Here is a 16,645-nt window from a genome sequence, read left to right as displayed (position 1 = left end):
GCTGGATTGTTTACACTACCCCCCATGTTCCCTGGAAAGACTGGAGGCAAGTTTCTTCTATCCAAAGTTAAGATGATATGTATGGTGGGGGGTTTTCTGCACTTGGTAAAATTCTTGGGTTGCCTTAGAAACATGATCAGAGATCTCATTGATTTGCTAATGGCCTCACTTTGCCCTATAAATAAGGCAAGATGCGGTTTGTGGGTGCGCTTTGTTCTTGCCAGCAGCAATTACAGGGCCCTCCTGACCCTGTATTTTCTTAATTCTGCACTGTTCCCACTTGGGACCTGGAATTACTAGCTGTGCTGGTTCACGGCATATGCCCAGATATAAAAATAAATATAGTTACTCTATTATATCATTTCATTATGGAAATATCATTCTTTTTGTTAACACATCATTTTATTTTACAGAGACAGAGAGAGAGAGTCAGAGAGAGGGATAGACAGAGACAGACAGACATGAATGGAGAAATGAGAAGTATCAATCATTAGTTTTTTGTTACACATTGTGACACCTTAGTTGTTCATTGATTGCTTTTTTTTTTATTGCTTTCTTATATGTGCCTTGACCATGGGCCTTCAGCAGACCGAGTAACCCCTTGCTCAGGCCAGCATCCTTGGGTCCAAGCTGGTGAGCTTTTGCTCAAACCAGATGAGCCTGCGCTCAAGCTGCGATCTTGGGGTCTCGAACCTGGGTCCTCGGCATCCCAGTCCAAGGCTCTATCCACTGTGCCACTGCCTGGTCAGGCTTAACACAGCATTATTATATTTATTATTAACACATCATTATATTATTTTTAGATAAATACACCCAAATAAAATGGATAGATTTCTCAAAAAGAAGTGTGATATTGAAGAATCAGATTCTGGAAGTAAGCCAAAATTAAGTGTAAATAAAATAGGACTTGAAGACTGATGGGCAGAATTATAGCATTTTCCATCACTTAACACTGAACACTATAATTGGATTAGAAACCCATCCATGGAAGCTTCAAGTGATTTTGGTTCAACATTATTAGAAGAAGAAGAACTGGCAGCTATATGCACTGATCGTGGATTGATGATTAAACATAAGGAATTGTCTCTCAAAGACTTTTGAATTTCTATAAAAGAAGAATATGTGGCAATATCTAAAAAAGTTTTAAATATTTTACTATAATTCTCAACATTCTATTTATGTGAATTAGGATTTTCTACCCTCAACACAATTAACAGTAAAAAGAGAGGAATTCTTCAATGTATTGATGAGGAAATGAGAGTTTGCCTTTCAGATATATGCCCAAACATTGAAGAAATAACTAGGACACATCAGGCTCATGTTTCTCATAAACACAAGAATAAAAAAAACTTAATACATTCATGCCGGGACCTGCCAAATTTACTAAATCTTACTAAGAATGTATCTATATATATAAAAAGATAACTTTTTTGTCTTTTTTTATTTTTTAATCCCTGTTTTTTATGAATTCTAAAAAGCATAACTGAAAAAATGTAACATAAAAATGTTTTTTAATGTCAGAATAAATTTAACTTCATTGTATTTATTTTGTTTAATTACCATAAAATCACGCTTGGACTTTATATTTTTTCTTTAATATTTGACTTAATTATTATAACATATTTCTCAGAAATTTGTATATAGTGCTTCTACAATTATTTGTAGCATTTTAAATGAACCCTGACTTCAAAAAGTTTGAGAACCACTGTACTAACCTGATATCACTAAAGTAATCACTCTTTTAAAAAGCTATATTTTTATTGAGCACCTATTATGTACCAGTGTTTCACCTACTGCATGTGCCAGCATTTAAGACACAGGTAAAACAAATACTTTTTTTAAGGAAACATGAATATGCACGTAGTAACAGTGAAAGGTTTGCAAGTGAAAATGTATAATTTAAAACATATACAAAGAGCCTGACTAGGAGGTAGCACAGTGTATAGCGCATCAACCTGGGGTGCTGAGGACCCAAGTTTGAAACCCTGAGGTCTCCAGCCTGAGCACAAGCTCACAGACATGACCACATGGTTACTAACTTGAGCCCAAAGGTCGCTGGCTTGAGCAAGGGGTCACTGGCTGTGTTGGAGCCCTCGGGTCAGGGCACATATGAGAAAGCAATCAATGAACAACTATGTACCACAAGTATGAGTTGATGTTTCTCATCTCTCTCCCTTCCTGTCTGTCTCTGTCACTTTCTCTCTGTCACTAAAAAATAAAAAATATATACAAGGAATATGCTGGAATCCAATAGGAAAGCGTAAGTTATGAATGTGCAGTGTTATTCTACTAACCCTGATCAAAAAAGTATATAACTACATAGCTAAAAATGATATACATATATATTGGTACCAGTGAACTTTAAAAGATAATATGATTATAGTATTAATAAATGCAGACTAAAATAGTAGTGAGATAATAAAAATGATATCTTTTCTCCACAGGGTGTCCTGTGACTTGTTTTTTTTTGTTTGTTTGTTTTTATAATTTTATTTTTTTAATGGGGTGACATCAATAAATCAGGATACATATATTCAAAGATAACAAGTCCAGGTTATCTTGTCATTCAATTATGTTGCATACCCATCACCCAAAGTCAGATTGTCCTCTGTCACCTTCTATCTTGTTTTCTTTGTGCCCCTCCCCACCCCCTATCCCTCTCCCATTCCCCCCTCCCCCCCGTAACCACCACACTCTTGTCAATGTCTCTTAGTTTCAGTATTATGTCCCACCTACGTATGGAATAATACAGTTCCTGTTTTTTTCTGATTTACTTATTTCGCTTCGTATCATGTTATCAAGATCCCACCATTTTGCTGTAAATGTTCCGATGTCATCATTTCTTATGGCTGAGTAGTATTCCATAGTGTATATGTGCCACATCTTCTTTATCCAGTCATCTATTGATGGGCTTTTTGGTTGTTTCTATGTCCTGGCCACTGTGAACAATGCTGCAATAAACATGGGGCTGCATGTGTCTTTACGTATCAATGTTTCTGAGTTTTGGGGATATATACCCAGTAGAGGGATTGCTGGGTCATAAGGTAGTTCTATTTGCAGTTTTTTGAGGAACCACCATACTTTCTTCCATAATGGTTGTACTACTTTACATTCCCACCAACAGTGTATGAGGGTTCCTTTTTCTCCACAGCCTCTCCAACATTTGCTATTACCTGACTTGCTAATAACAGCTAATCGAACAGGTGTGAGGTGGTATCTCATTGCCGTTTTGATTTGCATTTCTCTAATAGCTAGAGAAGATGAGCATCTTTTCATATATCTGTTGGCCATTTGTATTTCTTCCTGGGAGAAGTGTCTATTCATATCCTCTTCCCATTTTATTATTGGATTGTTTGTTTGTTTGTTGTTGAGTTTTATGAGTTTTTGTATATTTTGGATATTAGGCCCTTATCTGAGCTGTTGTTTGAAAATATCATTTCCCATTTAGTTGGCTTTCTGTTTATTTTGTTATCAGTTTCTCTTGCTGAGCAAAAACTTCTTAGTCTGATGTAGTCCCATTCATTAATTTTTGCCTTCACTTCTCTTGCCATTGGAGTCAAATTCATAAAATGCTCTTTAAAACCCAGGTCCATGAGTTGAGTACCTATGTCTTCTTCTATGTACTTAATTGTTTCAGGTCTTATGTTTAGATCTTTAATCCATTTTGAGTTAATTTTTGTACAGGGAGAGAGACTGTAGTCCAGTTTCATTCTTTTGCATGTGGCTTTCCAGTTTTCCCAGCACCATTTATTGAAGAGGCTTTCTTTTCTCCATTGTGTGTTGTTGGCCCCTTTATCAAAAATTATTTGACTATATATATGTGGTTTTATTTCTGGACTTTCTATTCTGTTCCATTGGTCTGAGTGTCTATTTTTCTGCCAATACCATGCTGTTTTGATTGTCGTGGCCCTATAATAGAGTTTGAAGTCAGGTATTGTTATGCCCCCAGCTTCATTCTTTTTCTTTAGGATTGCTTTGGCTATTCGGGGTTTTTTATAGTTCCATGTAAATCTGATGATTTTTTGCTCTATTTCTTTAAAAAACGTCATTGGAAGTTTGATGGGAATTGCATTAAATTTGTATATTGCTTTGGGTAATATAGCCATCTTGATTACATTTATTCTTCCTAGCCAAGAACAAGGTATATTCTTCCATCTCATTATATCTTTTTCGATTTCCCTTAACAATGGTTTATAGTTTTCATTATATAAGTCCTTTACATTCTTTGTTATGTTTATTCCTAAGTATTTTATTTTTTTTGTTGCAATCGTGAAGGGGATTATTCTTTTGAGTTCCTTCTCAGTTGTTTCATTGTTGGCATATAGAAAGGCTATTGACTTCTGTATGTTAATTTTGTATCCTGCGACCTTACTGTATTGGCTTATTGTTTCTAGTAGTCTTTTTGTGGATTCTTTGGAGTTTTCGATGTATAGGATCATATCATCTGCAAAAAGTGATACCTTTACTTCTTCTTTTCCGATATGGATGCCTTTTATTTCTTTGTCTTGTCTGATTGCTCTGGCTAGAACCTCTAGTACCACATTAAATAAGAGTGGAGAGAGTGGACAACCCTGTCTTGTTCCTGATTTAAAGGGGAAAGCCTTCAGTTTAGTGCCATTTAATATGATGTTAGCTGATGGTTTATCATACATGGCCTTTATCATGTTGAGATATTTTCCTTCTATACCCATTTTGTTGAGAGTCTTAAACATAAAATTGTGTTGTATTTTATCGAAAGCCTTTTCTGCGTCTATTGATAAGATCATGTGGTTTTTGTTCTTTGTTTTGTTGATATGGTGTATTACATTAACCGTTTTACGTATGTTGAACCATCCTTGAGATTCTGGGATGAATCCCACTTGATCATGATGTATTATTTTTTTAATATGTTGTTGTATTCGATTTGCTAGTATTTTCTTTAGTATTTTAGCATCTGTATTCATTAGAGATATTGGTCTGTAGTTTTCTTTTTTTGTGCCATCCTTCCCTGGTTTTGGTATGAGGGTTATGTTGGCCTCATAAAATGTGTTTGGAAGTATTGCTTCTTCTTCAATTTTTTGGAAGACTTTGAGTAGAATAGGAACCAAGTCTTCTTTGAATGTTTGATAAAATTTGCTGGTATAGCCGTCAGGGCCTGGACTTTTATTTTTGGGGAGGTTTTTAATGGTTTTTTCTATTTCTTCTCTACTGATAGGTCTGTTTAGGCTTTCTGCTTCTTCTTGACTCAGTCTAGGAAGGTTGTATTTTTCTAGGAATTTATCCATTTCTTCTAGGTTGTTGAATTTAGTGGCATAAAGTTTTTCATAGTATTCTACAATAATTCTTTGTATATCTACAGTGTCCGTGGTGATTTCTCCTCTTTCATTTTGGATTTTGTTTATATGAGTTCTTTCTCTTTTTTCCTTGGTAAGTCTTGCCAAGGGTTTGTCAATTTTGTTGATCTTTTCAAAGAACCAGCTCCTTGTTCTATTAATTTTTCTATAGTTTTTCTGTTCTCTAATTCATTTATTTCTGCTCTGATTTTTATTATTTTCTTTCTTCGGCTGGTTTTGGGTTGTCTTTGTTCTTCTTTTTCTAGTTCCTTAAGGTGGGAAGTTAAGTGGTTCACTTGGGCTCTCTCTTGTTTGTTCATATATGCCTGAAGCGATATGAACTTCCCTCTTATCACTGCTTTTGCTGCATCCCATAGATTCTGATATGTCGTATTGTCATTTTCATTAGTCTGTATATATCTTTTGATCTCTGCACTTATTTCTTCTTTGACCCATTCGTTTTTTAAAAGTATGTTGTTTAGTTTCCACATTTTTGTGGGATTTTTTTCCTCTTTTTTGCAGTTGAATTCTAGTTTCAAGGCTTTATAATCAGAAAATATGCTTGGTACAACTTCAATTTTTCTGAATTTGCTGATGTTGTTTTTGTGGCCCAACATATGGTCAATTCTTGAGAATGATCCATGTACACTGGAGAAAAATGTATACTCAGTCACTTTGGGATGAAATGTCCTGTAGATGTCTATCATATCCAGGTGCTCTAGTGTTTTGTTTAAGGCCACTATGTCTTTGTTGATTCTCTGTTTGGATGACCGATCTAGAGCCGTCAGCAGTGTATTGAGGTCTCCAAGTATGATTGTATTTTTGTCAGTTTTTGTTTTAAGGTCAATAAGTAGCTGTCTTATATATTTTGGTGCTCCTTGGTTTGGTGCATATATATTAAGAATTGTTATGTCTTCTTGATTCAGTGTCCCCTTAGCCATTATGAAATGACCATTTTTGTCTCTGAGTACTTTTCCTGTCTTGTAGTCAGCATTATCCGATATGAGTATTGCTACACCTGCTTTTTTTTGGATGTTATTTGCTTGGAGTATTGTTTTCCAGCCTTTCACTTTGAATTTGTTTTTATCCTTGTTACTTAGATGAGTTTCCTGTAGGCAGCATACAGTTGGATTTTCTTTTTTAATCCATTCTGCTACTCTGTGCCTTTTTATTGGTGAGTTTAATCCGTTTACATTTAGTGTAATTATTGATACTTGTGAGTTCCCTATTGCCATTTTATATCTTGCTTTCTGTTAGTTTTGTGTCTTGTTTGATCCTTCTCTTTCGTTTTTCTATCTTTTGTTTTTATTTGGTTGTATTCCATACATCTTTCCTCTGTTGCTATCTTTTTTATCTCATGTGCTTCTGTGGTGGTTTTTTCAATGGTGGTTACCTTTGAGTAATGAAAAGGGTCCCTACCCTGTTCATTGTAGCGAACTATTTTGTGAGTACTTTTGCACTCCATCGTCCTTTGCTACTGTTAATCTCCATCTTCTCCCCCTCTTTCTTTTTGTTGTTGTCACAGTTTAAATTTGGTTTTATTGTGTTCTTTTTGGAGCTTTTCCTTGTGGCTCTGTTTTTTTTTTGTTCTTTGTATCTGATTGGAGAACCCCCTTTAGTAATTCCTGGAGTGGGGGTTTTCTGATGATAAATTCCCTCATCTTTTCTGTATCTGTGAATGTTTTTATTTCTCCTTCATATTTGAAGGATAGCTTTGATGGGTATAGTGTTCGTGGCTGAAAGTTCCTCTCTTTCAGGACTTTAAATATTGGGGTCCACTCTCTTCTAGCTTGTAGAGTTTCTGCTGAGAAATCTGATGATAATCTAATGGGCCTTCCTTTATATGTTGTATTCTTCTTTTCCCTGGCTGCCTTGAGAATTTTTTCTTTGCTGTTGGTTTGTGTCAATTTCATTATGATATGCCTTGGAGTAGGTTTGTTGGGGTTAAGAAAACTTGGAGTTCTGTTTGCTTCTTGAACTTGAGGCTTTAGTTCTTTCCACAGGCTTGGGAAGTTCTCATCTATTATTTGTTTGAGTATGTTCTCCATTCTATTTTCTCTCTCTTCTCCCTCTGATATACCTATTATTCTTATGTTATTCTTTTTGATGGAGTCAGATAATTCTTGTAGGGCTATCTCATTTTTTTTAATTTTTGAGTCTCTTTCTTCTTCTCTCTGTTGTGCCTCAAGTTGCTTGTCTTCTATTTCACTAATCCTCTCTTCTATCTGACCTGTTCTATTAGCTAAGCTTGTTACTTCGTTTTTCAGCTCGTGAATTGAGTTTTTCATCTCTGTTTGATTTGTTTTTATAGTTTCAATTTCCTTGGACATATATTCTTTGTGTTCATTGAGTTGTTTTCTGAGCTCCCTATATTGCCTTTCTGTGTTTTCTTCTATATCTCGGAGGATTTTTAGTATTTCTATCTTGAATTCTCTGTCATTTAGCTCCAAGGTTTCCAATATATTAAATTTTTTCTCCATAGATTTTTCCTCATCTAGCTGTGTTACCTCTCTTTCTTTTGTACCCATGATATTCGATTTTCTCTTCCTTAATGGCATCTGAGGGTGGTTTTGTTGATAGTATTAATGAGATTTAATAAAGAATAAAAAGTTAAAAAAAATAAAAAAAAAATAAAAAATCGAAAAGAGTTGTTTTTTTAAAAAAAAATTAATAATGAAATAAAGAAAAATAAAATAAAATAAAAATTTTAAAAAAAAGGAAATTATTCCCCCCCTCCTTTTTTTCTCTCCTCTCCTCTCCCCTCTTTCTTGAGAAAATCTTGTGGTGGACTGTGAGTTATAACAAACAATGCCTGTGATGGAGGGCCTGAATTGGGGAAAAGTAATAAAGGGGCAAAAAAGAAAAAAAGAAAAAAAAAAAAAAGAAAAGAAAAAAGAGAAAAAAAAAAGAGCGTATGGACCCACAAAAAGCAAATAAGGAAAAAATTTGGGTCAAGAATAAAATGATTTGCTTTTAGGTGTTGGTTGTCTAAGAGTTATGATGAGAGGAATAAGAGGAAAATGGAAAAATGGGGGACAAATTAAAAACTTACTATTGTATTTAGTGGAACAAGAACTAGATAATATGGAGAGCCAGGGATGGGAGCACTGCTAGTGAGTTAAAAAGGTGAAGTAAAAACCCCCCAAAATGCCACAAACATAGGTTTGAGTCCCAGATAAGATCATTTGTTTGTTATTGAGGTTTGAATGACAGGAGATGTAAAGGAGAAAGGAAGAAACTAATATAGAGGGAGAAAAGAAAGAGAGAGAGAGAAAAAAAAGAGGGAACCACTAAAAGAAGAAAAAAGAAAGGAGAGAGAGAGAGTTAAGGGTTTTGGAGTGCAACCCTCATAGAGAGAAAGGAAGAGAAGAGAAAAGATAATGGGAGATGTAACACTTATGGGTAGTGTAGTTCAAGGAGAGGAGAGAGTAAGACCGGTAGAGAGTTAATCGGCCAAATTGGAGGAGGAAAAAAAAGTATCAAGAATGAAGATAAGAGAAACAAACGAACAAATATAATAAAATGGGATAGGTTATAAAGTCTGCAGATTATTCTTGATTTTGAGAGGTTATCTTCTTGCTTTTTCTTTTCTCTCCCTCTTCCTGGTCGGTGACTCTGTACCCCGGGTTCTGCCCCTTTGGCACGCTCAGGTAGAGGTTTGCAGTTGATAAGTCTCTATGGCAATATCATGTATAGTGCTTTAGTCTCATGGGAGTCGAGGCTCATTAGCATTTATAGGCTCCGACAGTGAGAGAGTCCGTGTTCCTGGAGCCTTTCTCCTAGTCTTTCCTTACTCAATTAGTAGCCTGATAATCCAGCTATGGGGTTGCTGCTGCCTCTGCCTGGATAGTAAGAGGCTCAAAGAGCTGGCAACTCCCCACTCTATTTCCACTCAGCACAGGGCTCTGGGTAAGGCTCAGTCAGTCAGAGCTGCTAGCATAATCAGGCGGGCTTTCCGCCCACTCAAAGACCACTGGCTCTGCCACTCTTTCCGGTAACACAAGCAGGTGCCCACTTCTGGGGGGCGCTTGGAGGAAACTCTCACTCACTGTCTGCGACCAGGATATCCAGCCAGCAGTCTCACGCTCTGAGTGAAACCCCCAACCACATGGAAAAGTTGCAGCGTTGGAATTGAGTCTCGCTCCGTCCCCGTGCGCGGCTTTTGCAAGGCGCTGGGGCGGCTCGAGATTCCGCTTTGGCCCACACAAAGGTCCCTGACTCTGCCCCTCTCTGCGATAACATGGGCGCGCACTGCCGAGGCACTCGGAGGAATCACTCACTCCTTATCTGCGCGCGCAAACCAGGATATGAGGCCGGCCGCGGTTCCCTCTGAGTGAAACACCCTCCAGCACGGAAAATCTCCACCGTTGGAATTAGTTCTCACTCCCTCCCGTGCGTGGCTTTCCCAGGGCGCTGGGGCTGCCCAGAGACTCTGTCCTCGGCCCACAGAAAGGCCTCTGACCCTGCCTCTCCGTGGGGCAACACGGGCACCCACTCTCGGGGCCTAGGAAGAAATTCTCACCCACTAACTGCGCACCGACCAGGAGACCGGGTAAAATGGCCGCTCCGCTTGTCTTTCTTTGTTTGGGTTTGGCGCGAGTGTTAGCTTGTATTGCCCGGGTTGCCACAGGATCAGATTTTCCTCGGCTTGGATCTGTATGCCACAGCCTGGTTTGGCCGTTTGTGCCGCGGCGGCCTGGATCTATTCACCCCCTTTGCCCGCCTCAGTTTCTATATTCACAGTTACCAGAGAAAGTCGCCCTGTTTAGGTTAGTGAGGAAGGCGGAGCATTTCTTACTCCCTATTTCCTTCGGGGTTTGGTTATATATTTAGCCAATTTTTCACTCAATCATACCTTTGGGTGTATTGCGAAGCATCTGGAAGCTCCAAGTATAGGTTTTTCTGTTTCTGGTTGAAGATCTTGTTGAGTTTTGGGGGAGATTTATCGGTATCGCTTCCTACCCCGCCATTACTCTGACGTCATGTGACTTGTTATTTTTAAGAAAGCCACCTGTAGGATGTTCATCTTTGCTAGGATGGTTGGTGTTGCCACATTCCATCAGTAGGAGGCAGCACCATCCACCATTTTACCTTTTTCACTTCAGCATGGCACACGGGATGCCAGGTATTTTATTTTGGGTAGGGTTGCCATATTTAGAAAAAACAACAGCACATCAATTACATGTAAACTTCAGGGAAACAGAATAATTTAGTAAAACGTATGTCCCAAATATTGCACTTATTTTACCCGACAACCCTAATTTTGGGCGGAACAGAGGAGATAGGGCGGGACTGCTTTTTACATGCTCATGAGAACAGCACATTCTATCTAAACTTAATGCAAGGGGTCACAGTTATACTATTTCAAGGATTTGGAAAGTGAGATTCTGTTCATTATTAAACAACAGAGTCAGAATTTGAACCCAGAACAGTGTGCTCCAAAGCCCATTATGTGTGTTTCACATTTTTTTGTGTACATGGCATTCTATTGTTTTTCTGTCTCCATGGGCTCAGCCTACAATCATGCTCTAGTTCCAAGTATTAGAAAAGAGTGGTTTGTACTTGCTCCCCCTGCTACTTCATCACACTTACCAATTAACCCAGTGTTTTTCAACCAGTGTGCCTTGGCACACTAGTGTGCCATGAGACATGGTCAGGTGTGCTGTGGGGAAATTAAACATGGGTCCCCAAACTACGGCCCGCAGAGGCTATTTATCCGGCCCGCCGTCAGCCGCCTCCATCCGAACATAAACATTCCCCTCACAATCCCTCCAGCTATCAGCGACAGGAAGAGTGGAGGCACAGGGAACACTCACTGACCAATCACCTTCTAGGATTCATCCCAACCACTAGCGATCAATAGTAGGCCGCCTCTCATCCACACCCAGGAAGGTCCCCGCTCAGGCTGCCGCACACTTGTCATTGTGTGGTCGTGGCGAGTAGTGTGAAGCTGCTACTCCTCCCCATGGTCCTGATTTCTAATCCTGGTCAGGACTGGAAGTAAATGTTGCCACCACTAGATGAAGCTTTAGCCTCAGCTGGTTATGTCTATCCTGATGGTGTATACAGATATTTGACCTTTTTCTTTTTAAAAGAGGCCCCCACAGAGGGTGATATACAATACATCACAATGCATCACAATGTTATCTATGTTGTAGATGGCCTCCTGAAGGGTCATCTTCTTAAAGAGCTCAAATCTCTATATACACCATCAAAACAGACAGAACCAAGGCCCCTGCACCCAGCTGACCATGGGATTTGAACCCACAACCTCAGGGAGAACTCTAGTATTTATCAGAATCCTTACCTAGAAAGCAAACTTCTCAATCTGACAGTAGAGATGCTCTGAGGACTTATGATGTTACACAAGTACCCAACATTTTCTAAAATTGATTTTGCCCAGTCTCTATATAAAGAGAGTATTTGCCAAATTGATTTGAACCCACAACCTTGATGAAAGCTCCAGTATCTATTAGTGGGACTATATATATGAGGGTATACATGGGACTCTATATATGAGGGGTTACATGGGACTGTATATATGAGGTTACATGGGACTGTATATGAGGGGATGTTACGTGGGAGTATATTTATAAGGGGATGTTACGTGGGACTGTATATATGAGGGGGTTATCCTTTTTTATTTAACTTTTTTTTAATAAATGTAATTTATTTAAAGGACCTCTGCCAGGCATATTTCATTCTTGTGACAGTTTGGGATCTCAGCAAGACGAGCAAGTGACAGTGATGGAGAAGTTTTTGAGAAGGCAAAATGTAAAAGCTGAACAGGGCCCTGGACAAAATTCTGACCCAGATGAAGGCCCTAGTATGAGTGGTCGACAAAAGAAAAAAGACAAGACAGTGAGCTCGAGGCAATACAGCGAAAGCTATCTTTCATTTGGATTTACTTTCACCGGGGATGAGACAGCACTGACTCCGCTGTGCTTGGTGTGTAGTGAGAAGCTTAATAGCGCCATGGTGCCAAGCAAGCTTAAACACCATCTCCAAACAAAACACCCTTTCGTTCAAAACAAGCCGATGGACTATTTTGTATGCTTATGTACAAACAATGAGAAACGGACAACGTTTTTGAGAAAAACCACAAAGGTAAATGAGAGAGCCCTCAAAGCTAGCTACCTTGTTGCTGAACTCGTAGCTAAATCAAAAAGTCCCACACTGTTGCAGAAACATTAATACTGCCAGCTTGTAAAGCCATTGTAAATGAGATGCTTGGCCCTACCGCGGCCAAAGAGATAGCTAAAGTGCCTCTCTCAGATAACACAATTGCCAGACGTATTGATGACATGTCTGCGGACATTGAAACTGTTGTTTTGGAAAAGGTGCACATCAGTAAGAAATTTGCCTTGCAACTTGATGAGTTGACAGATATTAGTGGACATTGTCAGCTCTTGGCCAACGTGCATTTTCTGGATGGAGAAGCTATTAGAGAAAACTTTCTATTTTGCAAGGCACTGCCAGAAAAATCAAAGGGAGAGGAAATATTTCGGGTCACGTTGGAATATCTTGATAAAAGTGGGCTTATGCCCTGGCCGGTTGGCTCAGCGGTAGAGCGTCGGCCTTGCGTGCAGGGGACCCGGGTTCGATTCCCGGCCAGGGCACATAGGAGAAGCGCCCATTTGCTTCTCCACCCCCACCCCCCTCCTTCCTCTCTGTCTCTCTCTTCCCCTCCCGCAGCCGAGGCTCCATTGGAGCAAAGATGGCCCAGGCACTGGGGATGGCTCCTTGGCCTCTGCCCCAGGCGCTAGAGTGGCTCTGGTCACGGCAGAGCATCGCCCCCTCGTGGGCAGAGCGTCGCCCCTGGTGGGCGTGCCGGGTGGATCCCGGTCAGGCGCATGCGGGAGTCTGTCTGACTATCTCTCCCCGTTTCCAGCTTCAGAAAAATACAAAAAAAAAATAAAAATAAAAAAATAAAATAAAAGCGGGCTTATATGGGAAAACTGCACAGGTATCTGCACTGATGGAGCCGCAGCCATGGTTGGGCACATCAAAGGCTTCATAAGTAGGGTCAAAGAAAGAAATCCAGATGTTATTGTTATGCACTGTTTTTTGCACCATGAGGCCCTCATTGCAAAGACCTTACCAGCAGATCTATCTCCTGTGTTGGATGATGTTGAAAGCATAGTGAACTTTGTGAAGACGCAACCTTTGAGATGTCGCTTATTTGCGTCTTTGTGTAAAGAAATGGGAGCGGAACATAAAATCTTATTGCTCCACACGGAGGGTCTGGTGGCTGTCGCGTGGCAAAGTGCTGGCCCATGTGTATGAGTTGCGAGAGGAACTTAAAGTATTTCCAACAAACGAGAGGTCTGATTACTCAAAGCTGCTTGCAAGTGATGAGTGGTGTGCAAAGCTGGCATACCTGGCTGATATATTTTATTATCTGAATGAACTGAACACACGGATGCAAGACCAAAATGAAAACCTGCTTATAAGCACTGATAAAATGAACAAATTCCATTTAAAGATGCAGCTCTGGCAACAACATGAGCAGCATGGCAACCTTGAGATGTTCCCACTCACTGAGAAACAGCACGATGGCAACACTGCTGCAATGTGCGAGGTGATTGGCAGACATTTGAAAACTCTTGAGAAAACGTTGTCATTTTATTTCTCTTCAGCCTTCACAGAATGCCTTGACTGGGTTAGGGACCCATACAGCTCAGTATCCGTTGCTGGAAAAAACATGACTTTAAAGGAGCAAGAGGAACTCATTGAACTGAAACAAGATCGTGGTTTAAAGCTAAAGTTTGCTGATCTTCCTTTGGACAGATTTTGGTTATCTGTTGCCAAGGAGTTCCCCATTCTGGCCAACAAAGCTGTTTTGACATTGCTCCTGTTTTCAACCACATATCTATGTGAGCTGAGCTTCTCAAGCTTGACTGCAATAAAAACTAAAAGCAGAGAGAGACTGAGAACTGCTGAGGAAGAGCTTCGTGTGTTTCTTTCTACCATTCCTGCCAGGATATCCCTTTTGTGTTCATCAAAACAGGCCCAGGTTTCACACTAAGAGAGTATAAGTACATTTAGAAACTATATTATTAACTATATGTATAATATATACTGTGTTAGAGTGTCATTTTGTGTCATTTTGGTAGGTGGTATGCCCCAGGATTTTGTAAATGTAAAAAATGTGCTGCAGCTCAAAAAGTTTGAAAATCACTGAATTAACGCATTACATTCTGGTTGCCACACTCACCTTTCCAAATAAATTGTTTCCCAGAAGTCACCAACAATGACCTACCAGCTGACAGATTCAGAAATCTTTTCTTAGACCACATCAAACATGGGTGCTCTGTAATGCTTGTTTGGAAAGTCAGAGACAGCACAGTTAGAAGATCTGGTTGAAATCGTGGGCTCACTGGATGAGCAAGTCACTTCACTTCTCTGAGCCTTCGAGTATGCAGTATAACATGAAGACTAGAATCCCGCCCAGCTCCTTTCTCAGGAGTACAGTGACAAATCTGCTGGTGCCTCCCAGGGAGATGGGACTCTGCAGAGCCTTTTACATGAGAGGTACCTGGTAAATATTTGTTGAATGAACAAATAATTGAATGAATAAATGAATAAATAAGTGAATGAATGAATATTACCTTTATAGTTTCTTAATTACCAAAAGAAATCAGCATGATAAATCTTTTTCAGAATACCTCTAGATGAGATCAATTTATGAGACCCCTGAATATATCCTCACAGACTGTGTAGTTCTCTTTTTTAAAACTATGAGACCCTGCATGACCGGGCAGTGGTGCAGTGGATAGAGTGTCGGACTGGGACACAAAGGACCCAGGTTTGAGATCCTGAGGTTGCCAGATTGAGCACAAGCTCATTGGGTTTGAGCAAGGTTCGCCAGCTTGAGTCCAAGGTCACTGGCTCGAGCAAGGAGTCACTCAGTCTGCTGTAGCCCCCCAGTCAAGGCACATATAAGAAAGCAATCAATGAACAACTAAGGAGCTGCAACAAAGAATTGATGCTTCTCATCTCTCTCCCTTCCTGTCTGTCCCTCTCTCTGTCTCTGTCACAAAATAAATTAAAAAATAAAATTTAAATGCTTTAAAATAAAAGAATTTTTAAAAACCAAAAAAACTATGAGACCCTTTCTCTGAAGAGGATCTTATGCCACAGCCCAATATATGTATAAAACTGATGAGTCAGAGCTGCTACTGGTCAGCTGAGGGGGAAGGGCTGGCACTCTGTGGAGGCGGACGCAGTGGTCACACACGCACAGTCTGGGGAGTGACTGAGGCCTTTTCCTGGCTGTGTTACAGCTGAACCAGCTCTTGCATCTCCATCCAGGTGATTCTGTGAGCTAAACAGTATCTTCTCATTAAGTTCTTTCCCAACTTAAATATGTAAGGGTTGGTTTCTGTTGTTTATGACCAACAATCCCTATGTTTTCATACAACATGATTATGTTTGTAACGAGAATACAAGTTCCTGTTTTCAAGGATCTACCTGTCTAATGGAGGAAACAGATAAGAAAGCCATGGTCACAAAACAGAGAAGTGCAATGGAGGCATGCAGAGGTGCAGGGTAGCACAGAGTAGTGACAGTAAGGACCTCTGGTCTGGTGAGTGGCTCTTGGCAAGCCTCCAAGGGAAGGTGGTGCATGATTTACACCTGAAAGGACCAATGGGAGTCAGCGAGTGGGGTGGATGTGAGGGAAAGATTAACAGGAGGAATGCAGAGGGAGGATGGTGAGGCATAGGGAGATCTTTCTAGGCATCCCACTTAGGAGAGCATGGCCAGTTCAGGAAACTGCAGGGAAGTCAGAACATCAGGAATAGAGGATGAATGTGACGGTTGGAGAAGGCAGAGGTCATGAAGAGATAGCTAACTGATCACAAACACCTTGAAGACCATTCTTGGGAATATAGACTTTCTTTTCAAGGCAAGAGGGATTCAGTAAAGTATTTTAAGCATGTGAGAGACACCATCATATCTGTGGTTTAGAAAGAGCATTGGTGGCAGTGTGGAGGACAGACTGGCAAGAGAGCAAGACTAGAAACAGAAGAAGCAGTTAAGAAGCTGTCACAGTTGTCCAGGCAAGAGACAAGAACCTGAATAACAATGGGCAGGAGGATCCAGACCCAAGAGCCATTTGGGAGGCCGAATTAACATGACTGCAAGAGCCACTGAATTCTGAGAGAAATGGAAATAGAGAAGCCGTGACAGGCTCGAGCAGCCAGTGCTTTTCAGCAGGGACAACCGGCTGCCTGACCTTGCGCTGTTGATTTAATCATGGATTCAGGTATTCATTAACCATGTTCCTGAAGCTCCAAACCACACTTTAAAACTAAAACAGGAAGAGTGAC

General features: G+C 40.0%; 1 protein-coding gene and 1 non-coding gene across 2 annotated transcripts in view; one reads left to right on the top strand and one right to left on the bottom strand.

The window, feature by feature from the left end:
- The window catches only part of LRRC31 (leucine rich repeat containing 31), an 84,902-nt gene that overhangs the window by 55,968 nt on the left and 12,289 nt on the right, over nucleotides 1-16,645 (bottom strand).
- On the top strand, nucleotides 12,856-12,931 carry TRNAA-UGC (transfer RNA alanine (anticodon UGC)). The gene has a single exon. It is a non-coding gene; the product is annotated as a tRNA-Ala (tRNA).

This window comes from Saccopteryx bilineata, chromosome 8 (assembly GCF_036850765.1).
Source record: "Saccopteryx bilineata isolate mSacBil1 chromosome 8, mSacBil1_pri_phased_curated, whole genome shotgun sequence".
Classification (NCBI taxonomy): Eukaryota; Metazoa; Chordata; class Mammalia; order Chiroptera; family Emballonuridae; genus Saccopteryx; species Saccopteryx bilineata.
Note: the sequence above shows the minus strand (reverse complement) of the source record. Positions and strands in the feature narration are given on the sequence as shown.